Raw genomic sequence first — 23,622 nt, forward strand, 5'->3', positions numbered from 1 at the left:
GGTACATGAGCACAAAGTAGCATGGACAGGGTATATGATGTAGCACGGGTTTTAACAGCAAAATATTGAAAACAGCATAAATATTCATCAAAGGGAGAATGGTTTAAAAAAAACCAAAAGCCTCTGACAGTGTGTGAGCCACTATGCAGCTCAAAAGGGGAGGAAGTCACTGTCAAGAGTTCGAATTTTTAAGTGCAAAGGGCAAGTGGTAAAGTAATATTCAAACGCGAACTCATTTGTGTTTAGAACAAAACCCCACACATGTGCTTTATCCTTGCACATAGTAGGGTTTCAGATGGAAAGATGCATAGAGAGATGGTGCAGTGTCTGAGGGATACCTTCCAACCTCAGGGGAGATGATGGGGATTGAGGCAAGAGGCAGAGTCTCCCACTTTCTGCATTTTGGGGCTTTAAAAATAGAATATATTCAAATGCTGCCTCATTCATGTTAAAGAGTAAAAATTTTTCATAGCACAGTTGTTACTAGAGACTATTGTGTCAAGCCCTGGTGCCACAATTTCACCACGCCTTGCACTTTTAAATAGGGCGCTGTCAACCTTTGTGCAGAAAGCATTATACATTCTTTGGATGCTTTCCTTAGTTTCAGCTCCAGAAGTGGAACCAGTGGTCAAAAGGTAGATTTTATTTACTAGGGTTTCTGAAGGCGTTGCCTCAGTTTACATTCTGGCAACCACGGGGAAGTGTCTGGTGTCCTGTTCTCTGCTTTGCTTCCATCATATCTCACGCTTTCCTTCTTTCCCTCTCTTTGCTACTTTGATAACTGTTCCGTCAAATCTCATTTTGTTTTAATTTAGTTTTTTGATCATTAAGAAAGAAAAGTCTTCCCCCACATGTTCAAGTTTTATCTCCCCTTGTGTGAATTTTTTTCTTATCCTTCACCCACATGCGTCCAGCAGTCTGGGTTTTCCTTTCCATTTGTGCGTGCTCTGGACACTAAATATCTGATTGTCATATTTTTTTTGTAAGTTCTTTGTTGTTTGTCTTCACATTTCTTCCTGTTTTCTTCCCAAAGCTTTAGGCTTACCTGTGGCTCTTTCTTTTCCGTTCTTTGCTGATTTTATTTACAAGCTCTAATAACTCTTTCCCCCCTGGACACCATTTATACTTCATCCCTTATCACTTTCCTTCCATTCTTGCTTTCTGTAAAAAAAAAATGTTTTTCCATCAAGGCTTCATTTCAGCCTCCATTATTTTGTTTAGATGTTTATCTAATGTAATACTTTCCTTATAGTACGGGGTGTGTGATTGCTGGGGTGGATTCTCAAAATTCAGTGTTCAGATTTGCCTCTCATTCATTTAGTTACCGAGTACATGTTTTCCTGTGTGTATTTTAGTTAATAACCCTCGGTTAATCCTTTCATGCAAAGAGAAGTATTTGTAAGTTTACATCAGCATCATGATAATATCTCTAATAAGCAATGGTTCTCAAGATACTAAACCAAACCCCTTTAATATACTTACTATACTAATATGAGCATATGAATGGCTCGTCTGCTGGTGCGTTCTGTGGTGATGAGATGGTCGCGGCTCTGTCCAGTGTGGTAGCCACGTGTGGCTCATGAAGCACTTGAAACGTGGCTGGTGCAAATGAGGAAAAAAATTTTCAATTGCATTGAATTTTAATTCAGTTTAAATAGCCCCATGTAGCTAGCGGCTCGCATATTGGACCGCGCAGGCTCAGACCTTTCAAAGGTCACTTTCTACTTTCCTGTTCACTTCTTTTTTTTTTAGGTGAACCCAACGAATTAAGGAGACAGAAATCACACTTGCGAACTTTGCTGCAAATCCATACGACTATGACTGTGTGTTCTCATCTACCTGTCTAATTTTTAAAACCTAATGATTTTGAATTATTTGTTTCTATTTAACGATTCTCGTTTCTGACCTTCATCCGGCTTTCAAGGAGCCTGTTTTCAGGTTTGAAGGTGATAATATATCAGAGGCGCCTCACCCATCCCCTGCACCCCCAGCACTATTTTTATCGACACCATTTTAGTTCCTATGTTTATTTTATTCTCAGGCTATTCCAGTAGGGGACTAACCCCAGCAGCCTATATAAAAAGAGCCTGGAAAGCCGTCACGTATAATGAGACCTCAGCACATGCCGACATAGATGCCCCTGGGATCCCTTAAAAGCTAGTTGTAAATTTCCTTCTGATGTTTTTATTGTTATGCCTGTTAATGTGAAAAAAGAAACGAGAGGCCGAATTTTGTAAGGAGTGTAAACATTCTCAGTGCTCGCCGTGCTTACTGGGGTCGGGAATTTTCCCTACAGGGCTGCAGATGTAGACTGTCCATGGGTGAAGGCGGGCAGGGCAGGGACCATCTTCCATTTCTCTCACTGTGGATGCAGCGGTTCCTGAAGTTGTCTTCTCTCATCTCCATAAAAAGAAAAAGGGGAACTGCTTGTCCTACCATCAGCCCCACTGTCCCCACACCTCCAAGGGCCCCCTCTGTTTACCTTAGTCACAGCCGCTGCTGCGAGGATTCCTTGCTTCCTCTTGCCGCGTGGCAGGTAAAGCTGACTCCCCAGATCCTTGGCTTAAATGGAAATGCCAAGCAAAACCTGGAGCAAAAATACTGTTGTTTCTTGCTGCTTTCCGGAAGCTGAGAGGAGGAAAGGGGAGAGAGACGAAGAGGAACAGAAAAGGAAAGAGGACAGAAGGGACGAGAAGGTGAGTAGCAGGACAACATAAGGAGACTCTTGGGCCTTTGGTAATTTACTACGTTATCTATAATAATCCGGGTATCAAAGGTTTTCTTCTATTTAGCCCAAGTGCATTCTGCCTCAAGGGTTCTTCAGCTTTTATACATTGACACTGAAATACGTGATATTTTATCTCCTGAAATCATCCCAGAAAAAGGCCCATGGCTTATATTTGGGCCTTACAGCATTTCTTATTTTACAAGGGTGCTCACTCTAACACTTGGTTTTGAACCTCAGAGGAGGCAAAGAAATGTACACTGATTCCCATGGGTCGTGGGTGGGGGTGGGGGCTGAGATGTCTGAAAGATTTAAAGGTGCGAGCTGTGGGCTGAATGTTTGCGTCTCCCCCCGACGTTAATATGGTGAAACCCAGCCCACAGGTGGTGGCATTAGGAAGTGGGCCCTTTGGGAGGCGATTAGGTCATGAGGCAAAGTCCTGATGAATGGACAAGAGACAGAGAGAGAGCTCCCTCGCTCCTTCACCCCCTCGGCCCTGTGAGGACACAGTGAGAAGATGGCTGTCTGTGGGCACATGTGTCCCTAAGAGACACTCAGTGTGCTGGAGCCATGATGCAAGGCTTCCCAGCCTCTAGAATGTGAGAAACAAATGTTGGTTGTTTATGAGCCACCCAGTCTATATGGTGCTTTGTTACAGAAGCACGAACAGACTAAGACTGTGTATTTGTGCGTGTGAGTGTGTATGTGTGTGAGTGTGTGTCTGTGTGTGTTAACGTCCACTTAGATGGGTCAGCCTGGTGCAGTTTTGGTCCCATAAGAGCCTTCCACGCTTCTTCGCCACGTCACCCCCTGACTTTTTCTCGCATGCATTAGAGTGGAGTGATAATTCTGAGCCACGGTTTCATTCTGCTGGCTCCCTGAGAGTCTCCCGTTGCTCACTCCCCAGAGTCAAATCATTGAACTTTCTCTGAGAAATAATACCCCGAGGCAGAACTCTTAGCAGGTCTTTGAACTCAGCAGAGAAAAGTTTTGTGGGAACATGGTGGGGAGGTGGGATCAGGGAAGGTCTGGGGCACAAAGAGTGGCAGGCAAGGGACCCTTGTGACAGGCTGTTCTACGTCGTGACTGCGACGGTGATCCCACACATCTGCGCGTGTGACAGAATTGCATAAACTAAAGGTACACATGGGGCTGCATGTAAAACTGGTGAAGTCTGAATGAGGCGGATTATTGTATCAATGCTTGTGACGCTGTGCTCTTGGACCGGAGGTTACCGTTGGGGGAAACGGGGTGAAGGGCACACAGGGTCTCTCTGTGTTCCTTCTTGCAACAGCATGCAAATCTACAACGATCTCAACAATTTTAACCAGAAGCGCGACAGAGAAGACAGGCCTGGTTGATGTCAGAATGCAGGGTCCTGGGCAGCTGGGACATCCAAGGGACATGAGGAGCCTACAGAGAAGGGGAGTACCCAGCTCTCAAGGGAAGAGAGGCACAGATAGGAAGACGGGGTGTGTCTTCTCCTTGTGTTCTTATGTTATGCTGCAAAAAAAAAAAAACAAAACAAAAAAACAAAGTCCATCACCAGGACATAATTTCTGTAATGAGCAGGCATAAGATGCATTATCAGGTAATAACAATAGCTGGCACTTACTGAGTGCTGCCAGGTGCCAGTTTCTCTACACGAGTCATCTCATTCGATCTTCTCACTAGTCCTATGAGGCAGGTACTGTTATTATACCCATTTTACAGATGTGGAAACCAAGGCAAATAGAGATGAAGAAACACAACTGGTAACTGGCAGAGCCAGGATTCATCTGATTTCAGCGGCAGCATTGCCGAGGCTAACTGGGTGCTCACATGTGCCAGGTGTGTAGTCTTAAATGCTTTTCTCTTCCTGGGAAAGAGTGTGCCTATCATCACATCATTGTTTCTGGAAAGTTCTCCACCATATGTTAGCATCAAATAGCCACATTTGCTTGGTGTGTGCTTTCTAAGTGCAAGCCACGTCACACAAATTATCCCCTTAAACCTTCACAGCAAATCTGGATGTTATTCTCTCCACTTTATTCATGAGGAGATGGAAGCCCCAAGAAGTCTTGTCCGAAATCACGCAACCAACAGGTGCAGAAGCAGGAGGCCCTCCGGGGGGCAGTCTGCTGAGCTGCCCTTCACCTCTGAGCTGTACTGCCTCCAACCCAGACACTACGAACTGGAAATCATCTCACTTCCCCCCGGAGCTGCGTGGTTTTCTGTCTCTTGGCGTCCACAGGGATCTGTTTTATGGGGCCGGCCGGGCGTGTAACACACCCAGAGCTTGCAAATTCATTTTGCAAGTCACATTCTAGGACCTTCATTGGCTATGGTAACATATTCACTACTCAGGCGGGGTGGGGGGCGGCGGGGAACCCACGTTTTCTGTCCTTCTACATGGTTCGCTGCACAAGCGCCAGCGGACACTGGAAGGGAACAGTGTTGGGGAATCGGGGAAGGGGAACAGACAAGCTGCTGTCCTTTTGTTCTTCAGTCTAGTTGTGGAGTACATTCCTTCACTGGCTCATGTTGGTATTGTCATCATTGTCTTCTTCCCGGCTGAGGCAGATGGGTCGCTGGCCATTGGACAGCCACTCAGGGGAGTCCTGTTGAAGAAGGACGGTGGCTGTGACATGTTGCTTGCAGGTTTGCAGGAAGCAGCCAACATGTCTAACAGAGAAGCCATCAACTCCTTCAGCGCCTCCCACCTTGGTGTCACTTCAGAGTACCTGCTAGGGGACTGAGGATTTACATGGCTATCCATCAGCGATGGGGACACATTCTCGGTGGCTTCGTCGCCCCGTAATCACGGGGCATGCACACGGGCAGTCAGAAGGAACTTGCCGGGGACATGTCTTGCAGGCGTTAAACCAGATCCATTCCCAGCACTGTGCGGCAGGCAGGCAGGCTCCGGGGCCCAGCGCGGCTCCCCCTTTTCTCCCGGGGCGCTCGCCCACTCCGAGCGCTCCAGGTCCTGGTTTTCCCCGCCGCTGCCTCGCTGCCGCCTGTAAACACGCGCGGCTGCAGGCCGGGGACACCGCTATTGGAGGAGCCCAGCCGGCCGCCCCTGCGCCAGGCGCCCGAGCTGTCAGTTACTCCTACAGTGTGAGCCAGATTTTTGGCGCCACAGCTGGGAGTCAGGCTTTTGTTCCACAACAACAAAAAAACTGCCCGCGCCCGCCCCCCCCCCAGGCCTGCATCAAGGGGCGCTCCTGGTGAACGTCTGCGCCCCGTCCTCACAGACAGCTCACTCTCCTTCCAAATAGTCACAGGGAGACAATGGGGGGCGACTGCGTTTGCACAATGCTCCCAGCCACGGAGGTGACTGCCAGGCACCAGGGGCCTGGTGGGAACGCACCTGGTGGGCTCAGGTGGGAACGCACCTGGTAGGCGCCTTTCCGCCTCCTGGGTTAGAGAGCCAGGGTTTGCCCTCTGCCCCTCGCAGGCTGTCCTTGTGGCTGAAACCAGTGAAAGGATTCATTTAGTCCAGGAAGAAACGCTAGGCATTAAGCACCCGGATGCCATTCACCGCATTTGTGGGCTCTGGCTCTACACACCCAGGGACAGTTTCTACCATAGGATTCGTTTGATTTCTGCTAAGTGAGAACGCACGCAGGTCCAGGTGGGTACCGGCTCTGAGACCCCTGAATCATAAGCCCGGGAGAATGGGGGCGACTGTTCTCATTTCAGAAAGGACCTTCGAGTTTCAAAAGCATTAAAAGACTCACATACCCCCCCCCCCCCCACTAGGCTCCCAACTCAGGAGAGGAATTCACTCAAGGGAGGTTTCCCGGGGCCAGAACGTTCTAGTTCTGTAGGTGTCCGTGAGTCAGCCCAAAGCTCACGAAATCAAAATTGTGTAAAACACAGCCTGGGCACAGTTCTAGAAATGACTGGAAGAATCAGACGTCCGTGTGTGTTCATAGGGGCCTTCTGAACTGCACGGTGAGCGGAGGTGTCCCTCAGAGAGCATCCTGAGGGTGTCTGTCAAACCCAGCACTGCTGCTGAGGCCAGCTGTGACTTTCCAGCTGTGACTTGCCAGCTGCTGCCCCCAGGCTCACCGTCAGGCCCAGCGCCCATCGGTCAAGGGCAGAAAAGATGGCTTTGATGATCCTGTTGTTGTTACATTGAGGAGCCATTGCTCCTGTATCAATACATTGTTTTTGAAACGTCACGCCTCCTTTTATCCTCCTTCCACCCACCTCCCTTCACCTGAACTCCTCAGCTTGTGCCCAGGAAATGAGCCAGTGGAGATGAGAATGTTAATTTAACTGAGTATGTGTCTCTGGACATTACTTTTAAAAAAAGTTTTGGCGTCCTGAAGTAGTCATACAACAAAGGAAGGCAGGCAGGCGGAAGGAAGGAGGGAGGGAAAGAAAAGAAAAAAAAAGAATGAATAAAAAAGACAGGAAAGAAAGGCAAGGAGAGAAGCAACAAAAGGAAAAACTGGCCGGTGCATATGGAAGGCAGGTCTCCAAGAGCGAATGCATCCAAAGCCTCAGGGCCCTTCCTGCCCGGTGGGGCCCCTCCTCAGCTCAGCGCTCACCTCCAGGGAGGAGGACAAGGAACGGAAGCTTAGACGTGCCCGAGACGTGCTGCCCTGGCCGTGGGGTCCCCCTGTGAATTCATCCTTCTTAACAACTTCACTGAGACATAGCACCCCTAACACCAAACAATACCTTTAAACTGTACGAGACGAGCCAGTGTATTTTATTAATAGCATAGTCACAGTCGGGCAGCCATCACGATGCTGTAATTTTAGCACATTTTCATCACCCCTGAAAGAAACCCTGAACCCATTAGCATGCCCTCCGCTTTCCCATCGCCAACCCCCTGAAACCCAGGCAACCGCTGATCTGCTCTCTGTCTCTACAGATTTGCCCTTTCTGGATATTACATATAAGTGGAATCCTATAACATGGGACCTTTTGTGACTGACTTCTTTCATTTAACATAATGTTTTCAAGGCCCACCCATGTTGTAGCCCGTATCAGGACTTCATTTCTTTTTATTGCCGAATAATAAATAGTTCCTAGTAGGGCCAGGCCACAGGTTGTTTATTCAATCATCAACTGGTGGGTATTTGGGTTGTCTGTCTATTTAGTTTTGTGCCTATTTTGTATATGCCCTGCTGGTGGTCCTAAGGTGTGAGAGGGGTCAGTAGAATGTCAGGGCTACCTTCAGATCTACCTGGCCTCCTGTGATAACTTGCCTCTGGCAGTTGTCAGGGAGCATTTGAACCCTATTTCTGATCCCTGGAGAAGGATCTGAAACCGAAGCTACACTGCACCCTGCTCAGGGTAGGCGAAGATCCAAGCTTCCACTCAACCCCAGGCCCCGCCCAATATGGGCAGGAGCAGAGTGGGGAGGAAAAGATACAGGACTCAACCAAGCCTCATCCCCCTGCCAGGGGATTAGGTGTAGGATCCACTCCAGCTGTGATCAGAGAACTGGCGTGCTCCGAGGGCTTGCTCTAGCAAGAAGCCCTGCCTGAGCCAGAAGCCGGAGGAAGTTAGAAATGTGCCATTGCACATAGGCTGCAAGAAATCTTTCTGAACCACCCTTTTTTTTTTTTTTAAGTTTAGTCTACTAGGCTAAAGGAAAGACTGGATTATCCTTCCACTTTTTCAATGGAAAATTCTACCATGCCACGGTTGCCATGTGAAGAAATAATAAAAGGGTATATACAGAGGGGAGCAATGTCAGTGGAAATAGTGGAGAGAGGGATTCCAATATTATTCAGCCCCTCTATAAAAGCAAAGAAAAAAAAAACGCTGGCAAAAACTGTCAGAATCAACTTTCTCAGAAATTAACTACAGGCTTGCAGCCACCAGGGAGTCCTTCTTCAGGGAAAATGCTGAATCTCAGTAAGAACAGCGAGCTTTGTGGAATTTTAACTTAACCCAGGCCCATCCACCACACCCCGGCTCAGAGGTCGCCTTGAAAAGAACAGCCTGCATTCTTGGTACCTGAGGGACAGACTGTATCTCGTTTGCAAAGAATTGTAATTATTTTCTTTTTATCTGGTGGCTGCATGGAAGACCGACTAGAAAGACTAGTCTTTATTTGCCCTGATTTGGAACTGGCCCAGTTCAAAAGGTGCTGGGGGGGGGGGGAAGGGGGAAAATGTTTCTGGAGCATTTACAGGCAAATGTTTGAGTTGCTGCTACCCGAGGCTATAGATAGCAGTTGGCATAAACTAAAAAGCTTGGGAAGAAAGGTTGAAAAATAAGATGTCCATAAAGGCTTTAAAAAGCTCACACCTATGAGTAGTCCTAGGAATCTAGATTGCCCTGTATGAGGCCTGACAATTAAATTTGTGAACTTGTTGCAACGATGTTGCTAACCTTTTTTTGATATCAGAGAAATTATTCATTATGAATTTGTACCAACTGGACAAACAGTTAACCAAGTTTATTATTGGGAAGTGCTGAAAAGGCTGCGTGAAAAAGTTAGACGACCTGAACTTTTCGCCAACAATTCATGGCTCTTACATCACGACAATGCACCAGCTCACACAACACTGTCTGTGAGGGAGTTTTTAGCCAGTAAACAAATAACTGTATTGGGACACCCTCCCTACTCATGTGATCTGGCCCCCAATGATTTCCTTTCTTTACCCGAAGAAAAAGGAAATATTGAAAGGAAGATATTTGGATGATATTCAGGACATCAAGGGTAATACGATGACAGCTCTGATGACCATTCCAGAAAAAGAGTTCCAAAATTGCTTTGAAGGGTAGACTAGGCACTGGCGTCGGTGCATAGCTTCCCAAGGGGAGTACTTTGAAGGTGACCATAGTGATATTTAGCAATGAGGTATGTAGCACTTTTTTTAGGATGAGTTTGTGAACTTATAATAATTGTCTGACCTCGTATAGGTAAGGAATGTGAAATACCACTGGGGTGAGATAATATGAGATATTCTGCCACTTTGAACATGTCCCAAATGCAGGAAAAAAAAGAAATTAATAGAAGCTGTTCCTGAAGAGGTCCAGACATTGGGCATACTAGAAAAAGGCTATAAATGAACTATTTCAAATATATTCAAAAAGCTAAAGGAAGCCATATATAAAGAACTAAAGAAAAATATCAGAATGAAGGCTTACCATACAGAGAACATCAATAAAAAGATAGCAATTATATTTTTTGAAAAAGCAAAATAGAAATTCTAGAGCTGAAAGGTACAGGAACTGAAATAAAAAATTCACTAGAGGAGTTTAACAGATTTGAGCAGGCATCATCCCATAGCTTTCTGGCCTCCCTGTTTTCTGATGAGAAGTCTGCTGTTCATCTTATTGAGGTGATGAGTCATTTGTGTCTTGCACTCAAGCGTCTTTGTCTTTTGATAGTTAAATATGATGTGTCTCAGCGTGGATCTCTTTGAGTTTATTCTACTGGAGTTTATAGAGATTTTTTTTGATGTGTAGGTAATGTTTTTCATCAAATTGTGGTTTTCTGCCATTATTTTTTTTCAAATATTTTTTCCCATTCCTTTCTCTTTTCCTGTCCTTCTAGGACTGGCTTTATGCATATGGTAGTGCCACATAGGTTTCCAAGACTCTATTCAGTTTTTTGCTTCATTCTTTGTTTCTTTTGTTCCTCAGACTGGGTCATTTCCATGTGTAGTAAAAGAAATGACAGGGGAATTTAAATGGGACCCTAGAAAATATCTAACACAACAGAGGACAGTAATGGAAAAATGGAAGGATGAGAAAGATAGAAGACATATCGAAAACAAATAACAAGACAGCAGGCGGTCTCCTTCTTGTCAGTAGTTACATTAAATGCAAAAGAATTGAACTCTCCAATTAAAAAGCAGAAAATGCAAAAACATTTTAAGTGATCCAACCCTATGTGGTCTACAAGAGACTCATTTTAGATTCAGATTATGAATAGGTTTGAAAGTAAAGGATGGGAAAAGATGTCTTGTGCTAATGGTACGTAAAAGAGAGCAGAAGTGGCTTTATTAATATCAGACGAAATCGATTTTAATTGTTAGTAGTGACAAAGGACATTTTGTAATAATGAAAAGGTCAATCCATCCAGGAGATATAACGATTATAAACGTGTATCCACCTATCAACAGAGCCCCCAAACACTGAAACAGAAACTAACAGAACTGAAGGAAGGAACAGACAATTTAACAGTGATTGTGGGAGACTTCAATGTCCCACTGTCAATGATGGTTAGAACAACTGGACAGAAGATCAGCAGGAATTAATATAAAACCAATGCAAGAAGAGAACGGTCAAAGTGACAGAATCGGTGACCAAATGCAGTTTTCCAACATTAGGAGGATGCTGTCCAGCTGTTCGATCTGCCCTGAAGACTAGACAGTAGAAAATGGGCTTAAATTACAGCAAAGTGTCAACAAATCTGGATGTTCCAAGAAAGAATAGGGTCTGGGGGAAAGCCTGCCTTGGTGACCCTCAGGAATAAATCTGCCTCTGGTGGTTTTGAGTCAGTCCCGGGAGGCTGATTTATTTGGATTTCTGACTTTCCCTGTTAGCTCTATGTCACCATTTTATGTTGAGCAGAAAGAATGTATAGAAGCACACCCCCATATAATGGAGACAGCACAGGGTCCTTTGCTTTTCTTCGTTTTACTTTTTATTTTATTCTGTTCTATTATGGGCAACGTTAGAAGTAGCAACTCTGTAAAAGTAACCTGGACATTAAAGTAAGATAAGTCACATGTGATTATTAATCGTGTCATAGCCCAGTCAAAAAAGAGAGAAAAAAAGAAAAGATTCATAAACCCCAATCCTCTATCCAGCTTTGTTGGTTATCTCCAGCTTGATTCCTGGGAGAGATACTCATTTGTAAACGCTTTTGGCAAACTCACCCTGCGATTGTTTCTATTATTTTGCAAATTACAGACATTGAGATGAAGGCTCAGCAATTTCCTAGCTGTCCCTTTATTCCTCCTTGGAAAACTGGAATTGCCCTGGCATCCTTCCAGGGTGCTGTTTTTTCATTTGAATACAGCAAATTCTTTACTATGATTAGTGCACACTGCTCCTTCCTCTTTGAATATCAGTCTGCTCCCGGAGATGAGTTGATTTTGAGCCCTGCTGTCTCTTTGAATTGCTGCTCCGCTGAACTCAAAGATGTTCAATACGACACCCAAGAAGTCCTAAATGACACGTTTTTTTGTGTGTGTGTTCTCCCTTTTGAATGTGTTATATGTTTAGTAATGTTACCATCCTCTGGAACTTTTTTTTTTTCCTCTTCTTTCAATTGTCTGATTCTAAACGTCTCCTTCGTTCATTACGTAAACGCTTGAAAATATGCAAGCGGTTGGGTTTGGTAATCTGCTATTTTTAAGCTGCTTTCTCTTTTAATATGTCAGTGTTTCTTTTTCCGCATACATACATCTCTCGAGGTTCTACAGTGTTTTGTAAGCAGTGTTAATAGCAGGCACTTAAGGGCATCTTGAATACGCAGCCGGTCTCCCCTGATTCGTCATTGCACTGGACTTACTTTTCCCCCAGATCAGGCTCTCCTTCCTTAAACCTCACCTGGGTGTCCACCAGATGTGATACCGATGGAGCAGTCCTCAGCCTTGGAGAATCCTGAATAAATACTGGCCAATGCTGCATCAGCTCCCTTCAAGTGCTTTGGCTCAGAGTGCAGTAAATGTGTCCACATTTTCTCCTGGACTAAACAAACACCCCTGCTGGTCACCTTGCCTGGAGAGGAGTGGTTTTTCTCTGTGTGGGTCCATGTCTTTGCATCTCTGTCCCTCGCCGGGATGGGGATGTTATTTGTATTGTCATCTCAGTTACAACTCCCACGGATGGATGATGCATGGAGTAGCTGCTATCTCCTCAGTAATTACCCAGCTGATCGCCACTGAGTGGTGGACACAGTGATCAGGTCAGCTGTCTCAGCATTGCAGTGCTTGTGTGCAAGTCACCTCATTTGACATCATAAGGACCCCGGACAGCAAGAGGGGGGATGCTGGCAATTCAGAGACGCCAAAGAGGAACCGAAAAGTGCTTCCTTGGAGTGAAAAGGCGAACTTTGTCAACTCAGTAGAGAAAGAAACAAAATCGTACTCTGAGGCTGCTGAGATCTACAGGAAGAAAGAAACTTCAATCCGTGAAATGCGAAGAAGGAAAAAAATTCGTGCTGCTTTGGCCGTCACACTTCAAACTGCAAAAGTTACAGCCAGACATTTAGGAAAAAACATAATATATTTAGGAGTCACTTGGCCATCCGCGGTTTCAGGCATCCCCTGGGGGTGTTGGACCATATCCCCCACCGATAAGGGAGGTGACTGTATTATCATTTAGTTTCAACAACTGTAAGAGAGAAAGGTACCTTCACCTCCATCCTAGAAGGAGAAAGCAGAGTACGAGAGTGTGATAACCTCCCAAAGTCACACAGGCTGTGACAGGCAGAGCTGGGGCGTGGACCTGCCTCGTCTTTCTCAGAGTCCTTCCTGCTGGAAAGAACCTTGAAGAAGGGGATTTTTCCAGAGCACGGGCAGGTCACCTGTCTATCTCTGTTCACTTAGGCTCTGGGCGCTGTGACAGCAGGAGGTGGAAGGCCCGAGGGTTCATCCCACTGTTGGCAGGTCGGTCCTGGCAATTTGGTTATGGAAAGAAACCAGGAAACAAGCCCATTTTCACTGTAGTTTCAGCCTGAGGAGGGCTGGCCTCTGCTGACGGGAGCGCTCGATTTTCTTGTCAATATTGTTGTTTCCAATCCTGGTCACATGAGCTCGGATAGAAGGATGAGTCACACTTAACTGACTGCTAAATTAGGAAAATGTAATCCATTTGTTTCTTTCCAATTAGGCCCCTCCTCACCCCCCACCACCCCCACCCCGGAAGCATTTTCAAGCTTTTTTTCCTCAGCAACCAGAGTCACCACCTAAATAGCCAATGCCTTCCCGATGTGTGCTGATACGGCTCTCTATTAAAAGTGAATAAATTGTCATTTTGTAGCATCGTCTTCCTACGTGAGGGCAGCGTTTTGAGTCTATTGATCTTTACGTGCTGATGCTTCAGGGGTACAGGGTTTCTTCTTGGGGTGTGTAACGTCCTGAAAATAGACATGGGCAACGGGTGCACAATACTCTGAGTGTGCTAAGTGCCTCTGAATCATGTAATAACAGGATTAAAATGGAAACTTCTATGTTTATTTTGCCACAATAAAAAAAAAGAGGAGAGATTATGGTGACACATACCTCACAGGATTGTTTCAAGTCTTCGGCTCCACAGTAAGCACCCAGTGACTGGGGTCAGTGATGGTACTGGCAGGGATAAAAGACAGGACAAGCTAGGAAGGGCGTCACAGAACTCAGGATGGAAAAGGTGGGCTAGGGAAGAAATGCATTACGGCCTGGGAGGGGAGGGCATAGGAGACGGCGTTGTGCAGGGACCTGTGTAGCAGGACATGGATGAGGTGGTGTGGAAGCGAAAGGTGTGCACACAGGTGCACCTTCAAGGGGCGGCGGTTGTCGCCGACTTTACAGTTCTAAGCACGGGGCTCGTGGACACAGCGTGTTCTAAAGTCAACGGTGTGGTCACTATTCTGGGGTGAGGGGACAGCCAGTGAACTTGGCGCCACATGCAGAGTTCCAGAAGCCCTACTGCTGAAGTGGCCGAATTTCAGGCTTCGAGAGACTGTCCACATCAAGGGGCCTCATTTTTTTAACACTCAGGTGTAACAACGAAGAGCAGCCTGTGGCACTTTGGTGAGGCTGCACACGTGTGTCAGGCAGCACAACGACAGCACTGTGAGGGTTGACCCCGCCTCTTATGGAGAACATTCTAAAATGTTCTCCGTAAGCACCTTCCAAGAAAGTGTGCCTCCAGGGGGAACGGATTGCACCCCAAAGGGGCTCTGTGGGCCCTTTAATGGAAAGATGTCTGCCTCCCATTTGCACAGCCCCTCAACCCTCCTGCACCCCCCAATATTCAGGGCATGCTAGGCAGGGCGTGACCTATGTGCATCGCCTATGGAAACAGTTTGATTCTTAGGGTCGCACACAGACGGACGGGACAAGGTGGCAATGAGTCCTGAGCCGCTCCTGACTCACAGCTGTTTCACTCCTTGCCCCCTTCCCAGGCGCCTTCCTGGCAGACGGCCCTTGAGAGGGGAAATGAAAGCCCGACGTGCAGCGGGCTAGGGTTCAGGGGGCTTTGACGGGTGCTGTAGAGTCCAGGGCAAGTGTGGGGTCAGCCGCCTTGGAGAGCTGTGCGTCTGTCCTGCCACTGCGGTGGGTCCAGTTGCCCGTGGGCGTCTGTTTCCAGTTTCCTGCCTCCCAGGCCCTCACCCACCCACCCATTCCAGCTCTTCCCCTACTAAGTGACAATCCAGCCGGGCTCCTGGACAGTTTATGCGGCCACGTTGGTGGAGGGAAGCCGGTAGGCTGGGACAATGGGAAGGGAGTGAGCTGCGGCACATGGCTGAGCGCACGGCAATGACAATGCACGTGGCGAAGACGGCGGAAGGTCGGGGAGGGGAGCCTGGAGTTTCCACCTGAGACGCTCTGTGGAGTGAGAGGGCCTGTGGATGGGAAGGGGCAGGGCTGGCGGTCTCTTCATCAGAACCTTGGAGGAGAAGCAAATGAGGATTCTAATCCTTCTAAACGGCTTTTGGCAGCTGGACTGGTCCTCTTTGATAACAGAGATGAGACGACAGGAAATCAGCGCCTATTTCTGGCACACAATACAGAGAGAGGCTTGATAGACCCTGATGGTGGGTGACATGGGTGAAGGGGGTGAAAAGGCACACACTTCCAGCGATTAAGTAGGTGTCATGGGGATGTCATGGACAGCATGGCGACTCGAGTTCATAACACTGTACTGTTCTTTGAAAATGTAAAGGAAGTCAGCCTGGGACATTAAATCTCTCAACTTCACACTCACCTCCTCCCTGGATGGGCTCAGAGGAACAATATCAAACCCAACCAACACTGCGCTTTGAATTCAAACTCCGTTTCAAAACTTCCAAGCCAGAGGAAACGGTTTAAAATGATTTACCCCAGCACAGATATGTGTAAGGGAGAGGGGAGGAAGACGTTTGTCAACTCTCGAGATCTCTTTTCTCCACAAACTGCCCACGTGTGCTGACCTGAGTACTGAAGCATCCATCGTTACCTTACAGCACTGGGGACATGTGGGTGGCAGCAGTATTTTGAAAGAGGAAAGGTCCTGTTTGCTTCCACTCGCGGGCCTCTCGGACTCTGGTTCCCTGAGGATAGTCCTGAGCTTGGAGGTGCCCCAAGTGACAGGAAATGGGCAGGGTCCCCGTTTTTGACTCCCTGTGCTCTCTCGGGAGACAGAAGGACTTCTGCTCAGGCCTTCGCTTGGCGTCTCAGCCACTTAAAGTTCAGGGGACTTGACAGACAGAGGCTGTTTGTCTGGCGAGAGATGTAAAGGAGCTGGGTGAGCCTGACACGTCACGGCACCATCTCTGTCTGTCTCCTTCCAGGAAGCCTCCTTGGTGACCAGGCTCATGGTGGCCTGTTCTAGTGGGAACCTTTGCCCACCAAGAGTGGACCTGGCTTTGCATCAGGGTGAGCCCTGCATCCCTCCACACCCTACAGCGTCCCAGCACTCCCAGGAGCAGCGACAGTGCGTGCATGTGTGCATGCACACGTGTGGGTGTATGCCTATGTATGTGTTTTACTCAAACAGTTAGAAAACCCAAAAAGACAGAAGGCTAGACAGCTCCAGGAAACAGACTGTCTTAGTCTAGAGACTACCCAAACCCAGCCAATATAATTTCTGAATTTCTGATTATTATTTCTGTTTTTATTTTGTATCTCCCCTACCCCCAACAAGAGTAAAAAAAAAATAAAAATAAGAAAAACTATGTGTATACACTAAGCTTTCAAATGACCAATCGATTTCAGCTATAGTGTTCTAATGCCTTCCATAGAGTTAAATTCCAAGGATTGGAGATTATATATTGTTTCTATGAAAAAAAAAAAGCCAGAAAAAAACCTTCGTGTGAATCTTTTAAAAATCCTACTTTGTAAAAATAGCAAAAGCAGCCCACGTCATTGCCTCCGACCTGATGTGGCTACCATGTTACCATTCCCGCCAGCGCGCTGAGTTGGGCAGGAGGGAAGCCAGCCCCTCTCCCAGCCCCGACAAGACGGAGGGTGCAGACAAGTTCCACTTTTCCCCTCCAGTCCTGCGGGGGGAACTGGGATTTGGGTGGCTTCCTCCTGATTTCATCTCTCTGGAGTGGAGATGGTGCACGTGGGATCAAAAATACCACAAAATGTCCCCACTGTTTTGAGTGTGGCTTCTTCCTGATTGGGGCTTCCGTTGGGGGCTGCAGGTCCCTGCTGGTTTCTGTAGCTCCCACAAAATGACTACTGACTGCACACTGGATCAGCTGGGGTGTTAAAAAAAAATAATCTCAGTGTCTAAACCACACTGCAAACCAACTCAGTCAGAGCCTACAGAGGTTGGGCCTGGTCATCAGCGTCTTTTGGGATTGTTTTTATGGTTGTGGTGGTCAGATGTATGTAACATACAATTGACCAATTTAACCACGTTGACGTGTACAGTGCAGTGTCATCTATGTATTGTGCTGCCATCCCCACCATCCATCTCTTATTCATCCCACCACACAGAAAGTTGGTACCCACGGAACAACTCCCCCCAGCCCCCGGCAACCAGCATCCTACTTCTTGTCTCTAGGAAGTTAATTACTCCAGGTCCCTCATATACGTGGAATGATACAGGGTTTGTCCTTTGAAGTTAATTACTCCAGGTCCATCATATAGTGGAATGATACAGGGTTTGTCCTTTTGTGTCTGCCTTGTATGACTTAGCATCATGTCCTCAAGGTTCAGCCACATTGTAGCACAACATTTCCTTTTAAGGCTGAAGACTCTTCCGTTGCATGGCTGGGCCCCCAGCCTGCGCTCCTGCCTGGGTCTCTGGGCTGAGGGGTCTCGTTTCTCACCCCTCTGCTGCTGAATTAGAGGTGAACCGCTCTCTACGGCTGACTTAGAGACTTGTGTTGCAGCCAAAGCACAGCGTGGATTAGACAACTAAAGATGTCTTTTCAAGTGAAACAAAGAAACTAATTAAAGCCAGACAGGAAGCGTCTCCAGTGTGGTGTCTGCATTGGAGCCTGTCTCGGGCCTGCAGGTGTCAAGGAGGAGGGTGCAACGCAGCAGGTGCTGGTCTGAGCCAGACATGAGGTGGACAGGAAGTCCCTTGGGGGTCCAGGGTGGGTCCACTGTTAGTGCCAGCGAGCAGGCTGGGTAGCCCACGCCCATGGGGACCAGTCCTGTGTGTGCGTGTGTGTGTGTGTGTGTGTGTGTGTGTGTGTGTGCGCGCGCGCGTGCGCACATGTGTGCGTGTGCATGTGTGTGTGCATGCATGTGTGCTTGTGTAGGATCTGGGCAGAGCAGGGGGCAGACAGACATTAAAGAGTCATGATGGGGATGCAGGGCACCTTTTCTTTTCCCTGGTGAAAACGGACAGGGTGTCTCTGAACAGAGGAAAAGAGAAAGCTCACCACGTGGGGAAGACAGAAGTCATTTCATGCATTTATTCCTTGCAATCCTTTGTCCCATTCTTACAGGTGAGTAGATGGATGTGGACAGGCTGGCTCTTGACCTGACAAAGGATGAGTGGTGAGTAAGTGGCATTACGGGGGCTTGATTTCTGGTCTCTGACCCCAAAGTGAGCCTGTGGACACCCCAGTCCCCACTCTGCCTCTCATGTGGCCCCTTCTGGCAGTCCTTCCTTGCACCAGGGAGGGAGCTTGTGTCCTGGTGACTTACAAAGTGTGACTCCAGAGAGAAAGCACTCTGCCCTCCTGGGCCTCGGAGTTTTCACCTGGAAAAGGAGGCAGGTGAATTAGGCGAACGCGGACATCCCTTCCAGCTCTAACATTCTGTTTGCGGAGACTGACGGAGTTTAGGGGGTCGGGGCTGGGCAATCCAGCATCCAGACTAAGCTGGTCGTGGTGGAAAGCTCCCCTAGTCGGCCCCAGACACACATAACGGCATTGCGTCTCTCAAAAGCGGACTTGGATCTCACAGTAATCCCCTCTGTCAACTGCAGGCCCACTGTTCTTACAGAGAAATGAAGAGCTTGGCACGTGGAGCGCTCCTCCACGAGTTAATACATGAAGGAAAGATTGGCGGACCACGGGCTCTGTGGGCCGTGTGTAGGGGGACGCAGAGAAGCATCTGTGCTAACAGGATTTACACAGATGCTTACTCCTGGGGCCAAGTGCTGGTCTGGATGGGTTTTTTTTTTAAAAAGAGAAGACAAAGATTCCGTTTTGGTGGGCTGGTTAAATGGCTTAGTTTGATGTGGCTACTTTGTAGAAGGAGATATACAGCTCCACTGTGTGCAGCCCAGAAGAAAAGACGCGCAAGTGTAAAGCCACTGCCTGTTTCTCTTTGTTGCAAAGACGGAGACTAGAGTAGGTGGTCTTTTATGTGGAGAAGCCCATTCATTAGTCTGACAGTGTGTAATGGAAGGACGGGGCTCCGGGGGAGTGGGGAGCCGGGCTGCACGGGCGTTCAGGGGAGGACATCGTAAGTCAGGGCGCGCGGTCGGGGTGCTGTCTGCCATCCCACCGAGGTGCTGCATCTTCAGTCCTGACGTCCACTTTCAGCAGCCTCTGTTCCCTTCTTAAATGCTTCGTGTGAGTGATTGCGAGGGGACTTGAAGAGGTGGGGTCTGGGTCATCGCAGAGCAGGATGGAGGTCAGTTGCAGGAACCAGGAGGACAGGAGGTGGGTGGTTTAACACCAGCTGGAGCGGTGGGCGCTGAAGGCCTGTCCCTCCTCGAAAGTCCTGGGACAGCTGTGGACTTGTCAGTCTCCCTGGGTAGAGTTTTGTTTGCATTTCAGAGGAGGCGTGACCTTAGCTGAAACCTGTGCCGTCTGGTTATGGCCCCGGGAGTGTGAGGGACACCTGGGTTAGGACACATGTTACAGCAGGACCCAGAGCACACACGGCTGCTGTACCCCAGGACACAGTGGGAGCCCACAGGTGCCAAGGGATGTGAATATTTACCATTTTCCCAAGGAAACGCGGCTCTGTTAGTTTTACCCCTTCCCTCGTAACGGGATGTAGTTAGTAAATATGTGAACGGCCCTAGGGGCAACTGAAGGTCAGTGGACCCAACTAGTTACGAAAAAGAATGAAGCGAGAAGCACCCAAGGATGAACAACCACATACCCAAAGAAGCTAACAATAATTGTAAGTGACAACAATACTCTCCGAACTGAGAACATTTCATTTTCCAAAGCTTCTCAGTAATTAATGAGTAATGAGTGAGAGAGTAGGGAATATGGTGTGTGTGTGTGTGTGTGTGTGTGTTAAAATTATTTTTAAACCCAATTTAAGAAATGAGGGTTGGTTTGTCCTGGCCTGGTCGGGAGAGATGATTTAACGTGGTACAGTTCTGCTTCCCGCTGGCCGCTGGGCAGCTCACTCCTTCCCTGAGCAGCAAGTCTCCATTCACGTGACTGTAATTTTTCACCCAGCGTTGGCTGTGGTCATAACGGAACGTGACACTTACTGGGTTTTTGGCAACGATGTTTTTGTCTGTCATGCTTCGGTGGAAAGTCCATTCCCAGTTTATTATAACTGGAGGCTTTCGTGCCATGATGGTCCCTATCTGTCACCAGGAAGCTCAAAACCTCCCCAACTTATAGGACCTGCCCAGGCCACCCAGTCCTCCCCAGGCCACCCAACATAAAAGCTACCATCTCTTACCACCCCCAGCGCCCCCAACCAAGACACTCCCTATTTCATCACCATTTATTTATGGTTTTTCTACTTTCTTCCATCTCATGTTTTTTACTCATCACATTTATGACCTGTGATTGGTTTTGGTGACTTGTTTTTCTCCCCCCCTGGAATGTAGGCGTCATTGGGAAGGTGATCCTTGCCTACTCTGCATCCCCGCAGTCTGGGATCGTGCGTAGGAAACAGTGGGTACTTAATAGTTACTTTCTTGGGGAGTCCATCCTTTTCTGCTGACCAGAGCTGGCTTGCTTTTAGAAGGATAGTTCTGGTGGCAGAATGGAAGGTACCCCAGAGGTACTTAGGATGGGGGTGGCTAGACAAGGGTGGGGATGATGGAGGAAGGGGGGCCTGGGTGGCCTGGCAGGCGGCACGTGCCGATTTATGTCACTTGTATGAGAAGAGCTGGGATTTCCTGGCTAGGAGCTTGGCGGTGGAGGCGTTCCCTGCCTGCGGTGCTCTCTTTCCGGCTTACTCTTTCGCTCTCACCTGAACTGTAACCTGCTCACAGAGGCCTTTCTGGACCCCCGTCTAAGTGGATCTCCAGACACTTGGTACAGCCGGCTGAGGTCTCCTCAGCATATAAAGGCCAGCACGCGGGCCCCGGGCAGGAGGGCCCGAGCCAGGCGGGGGTTGGCACTTCTTTCATCACTGCTGTTGAGCACATAGAAAGTGCTTAGTAAATATTTATGGAGTGGATCAATAAATGGCTTTCTTCTGTTTTTCTGTGAACTTGTTTTTCTACTTTGATGTGGCAATTCTATATTTTTCTCCTTTTGGATGGAAGCATTGAAAGCTGTTTGTTTTTGAACGACTTGTCTGTTTTAGAAGCCACCTCTGCCAGGTAGCGACGCTGTTTATATCCATGTCAGATGCTTCCTTCCCGCTCCCTTGCTGCCACTTTTTGGGCCGGTTGAACTTGGAGGACATCCCTGCCTTGTGATACGCGGCCATCAGCCCAGAAAGTCACAGTCACAGAGAGGGTAGGGTGAGAGCTCAAGTATAAAATCCTGCGAGTTTATCAACGCTAGTCCGAGACAGGCTCAGAGGACTACGGATGAGAGAGGCGCGAGAATTCAAATTAGATCCAACCTCCACGCCGTGCTTTCCGTGTGCAGGAAACTGTGCTTGAGGCCATGGGGGGACATTTCACAGCTAAAACCTGTCCCCCACAAGGGCAAAGCCGGCAGCTGGGCAAGCAGCACTCCACTGCACGGGACGACAGACATCAGGACAGACAGATGAGGAGTCGTGGAAACAGAGGTGATGCCTGCTGGACCGCTGGCTCGGGGGTACCCACGGTCCAGCCTTGAGACTGTAGGCATCAGCCGGGGACAAGCAACTATTCAGAATGGTGACCTTAAAGGAGGCGACCTTACCTTCAGTAAGATCCTGAAGCATCAAAGGAAAGGAAAGGAAAGAAAAAAGAAAAGGAAAAGAAAGGAAAATACTCATAGTTGTATTCGCAGAGGGAGAAAGGCAGGCCAGTGGGTAATGTTTTTTCTCACAGTGACACACAGGGTGGATGGAGTATGTCTGGCTCACCTTAGATAGGGTCTCAGGTTCTCCCCTCCCCTGGAGGAACCCTTGTTAAAGGTGCACCGTGTCCCAGCATTGGCAGCGCACCGCTGACAGAACCCCGGGGACCGTCGTCACTCCCGCCCATGGGTCCCAGGAAGCCTTACCTCAGAGCTGGGCTTCAGAGCTCCCATGTCCCCAGGAGCCCAGGTGGGAAATCCTGTCTGCGACCCAAGGATTCCAAACGAGCCTGCGACAGGCAGCGAGCTTCTTAAACGGCACACGGTCCCAGGAGTGGGGACAGTAACCTGCACAGGAAGGAGTTTGTTCAGTGGAAATAAGCAAGTCAGTCCCTTCTGAGGTACCCTGGAGTTAAGGGGCCCCGGCCAAAAGGAGGCCTAAGGCATGTCCCCAGTGATCGGGAAGGGGGCAGCCAGACACCCATGCTGGGGTCACCCCCCCTTCCGCCACTGAGCAGGTAGGTTTGACTCAGGGTCTAGGGAGTTATTTTCTCTCACAGGAGTGGCAGGCGGTGTGCGTGAAGTGTCATTAAAAATGTCCTAGGCTTGTTGTGACAATCACCTGTCAGCATTTACAGAGCCTTTCGCATCACCAGGCTCAATCTCTCCTTGAATCCCCAAGACAACCTGGTTAGTGGGTTCTGTACCATTAGCCCTCACTTCTGTGCAGACAGGGGCACAGAGAAACCTAGCAGTTTCCTCCAAGTCCTCATGAACATGGGACTGAAACGTAGCTCCTTCTCGGCACAGTTTGGGACTCCAGCGGTCACCACTGTCTGGCCTGGCCATCAGGCAAGTCCTCCTTCTTGTCATAGGGGTGAGTTGGTGGTTGAAATCCCCAAACCCTGGTGATGCACGAAAGGCATGTAAATTAGCCATCCCTGACCTTCCCAAATAGCAAATGAATTTTCACAAGCTTTTATATAAAACTGGCCTTTATTGCAATTAAAAAAGAACAAAGACAATTTGATAAGTGCCTTTAATTACATACAATGTACCTGCTATTTACATGTAATTATACTTTTACACATAGCTTGAGTAAGGTTCATTACATGTAAACTATTAGAAATTAAACTCCAGCCTTTTGGGAACATTCAGAATAGAAATACTACGGGCAGAAACACAGAAAACAAATAACCACTTCAGGTCCTTAGGTACCATTGTTGGATAAATGGTCAAGATCTGGCCACAGAAGACAGTTGTAAATATGCATAAATTGAAACCTATTGTTACTATGACTAACATATTGCTATTGTTGAAACCCTAAAGAAAATAACTGGATTAAAAACAGTACAACTTTAATTTATATAGCACCTTTCTTCCAGAGTTCAAAGCGTTGGTATTTATATTATCTCATTTGTCCCCATAACATCCCTATGAGGTAGGCAATGGTTGGTATCATTATCTCCATTTTGGATCTGGAGACACTGAGGCACAGAGAAGTTAAACCATTTGTTCAAGGTCACACAGTAAAGTCAGTGCTGGAATATGGACCACAGAGCCGGGAGCTCGTCTCCAGAACCAATGCTTCTCTTTCAACTAAATTGTCCCCTCTGAGAATTTCATTCAACACCGCCATTCACCTTTCCAAGAAATAAAAAAATGTACA

General features: G+C 47.8%; 1 protein-coding gene across 1 annotated transcript in view; it reads right to left on the reverse strand.

Annotated features, from left to right (window-relative positions):
* Positions 1 to 10,805: 10,805 nt before the first annotated feature.
* PAG1 (phosphoprotein membrane anchor with glycosphingolipid microdomains 1) overlaps positions 10,806 to 23,622 on the reverse strand; it is a 43,535-nt gene continuing 30,718 nt past the window's right edge. Inside the window, exons 6-8 of the transcript XR_002125117.1 lie at positions 22,161 to 22,301; positions 21,855 to 21,867; positions 10,806 to 12,801 (exon numbers count right to left, since the gene is read on the reverse strand). The gene's annotated coding sequence lies outside the window, so the exon portion shown is untranslated. The remainder of the gene's footprint in view (positions 12,802 to 21,854; positions 21,868 to 22,160; positions 22,302 to 23,622) is intronic.

The sequence above is a fragment of the Hipposideros armiger genome, unplaced genomic scaffold, assembly GCF_001890085.2.
Source record: "Hipposideros armiger isolate ML-2016 unplaced genomic scaffold, ASM189008v1 scaffold_170, whole genome shotgun sequence".
Lineage (NCBI taxonomy): Eukaryota > Metazoa > Chordata > Mammalia > Chiroptera > Hipposideridae > Hipposideros > Hipposideros armiger.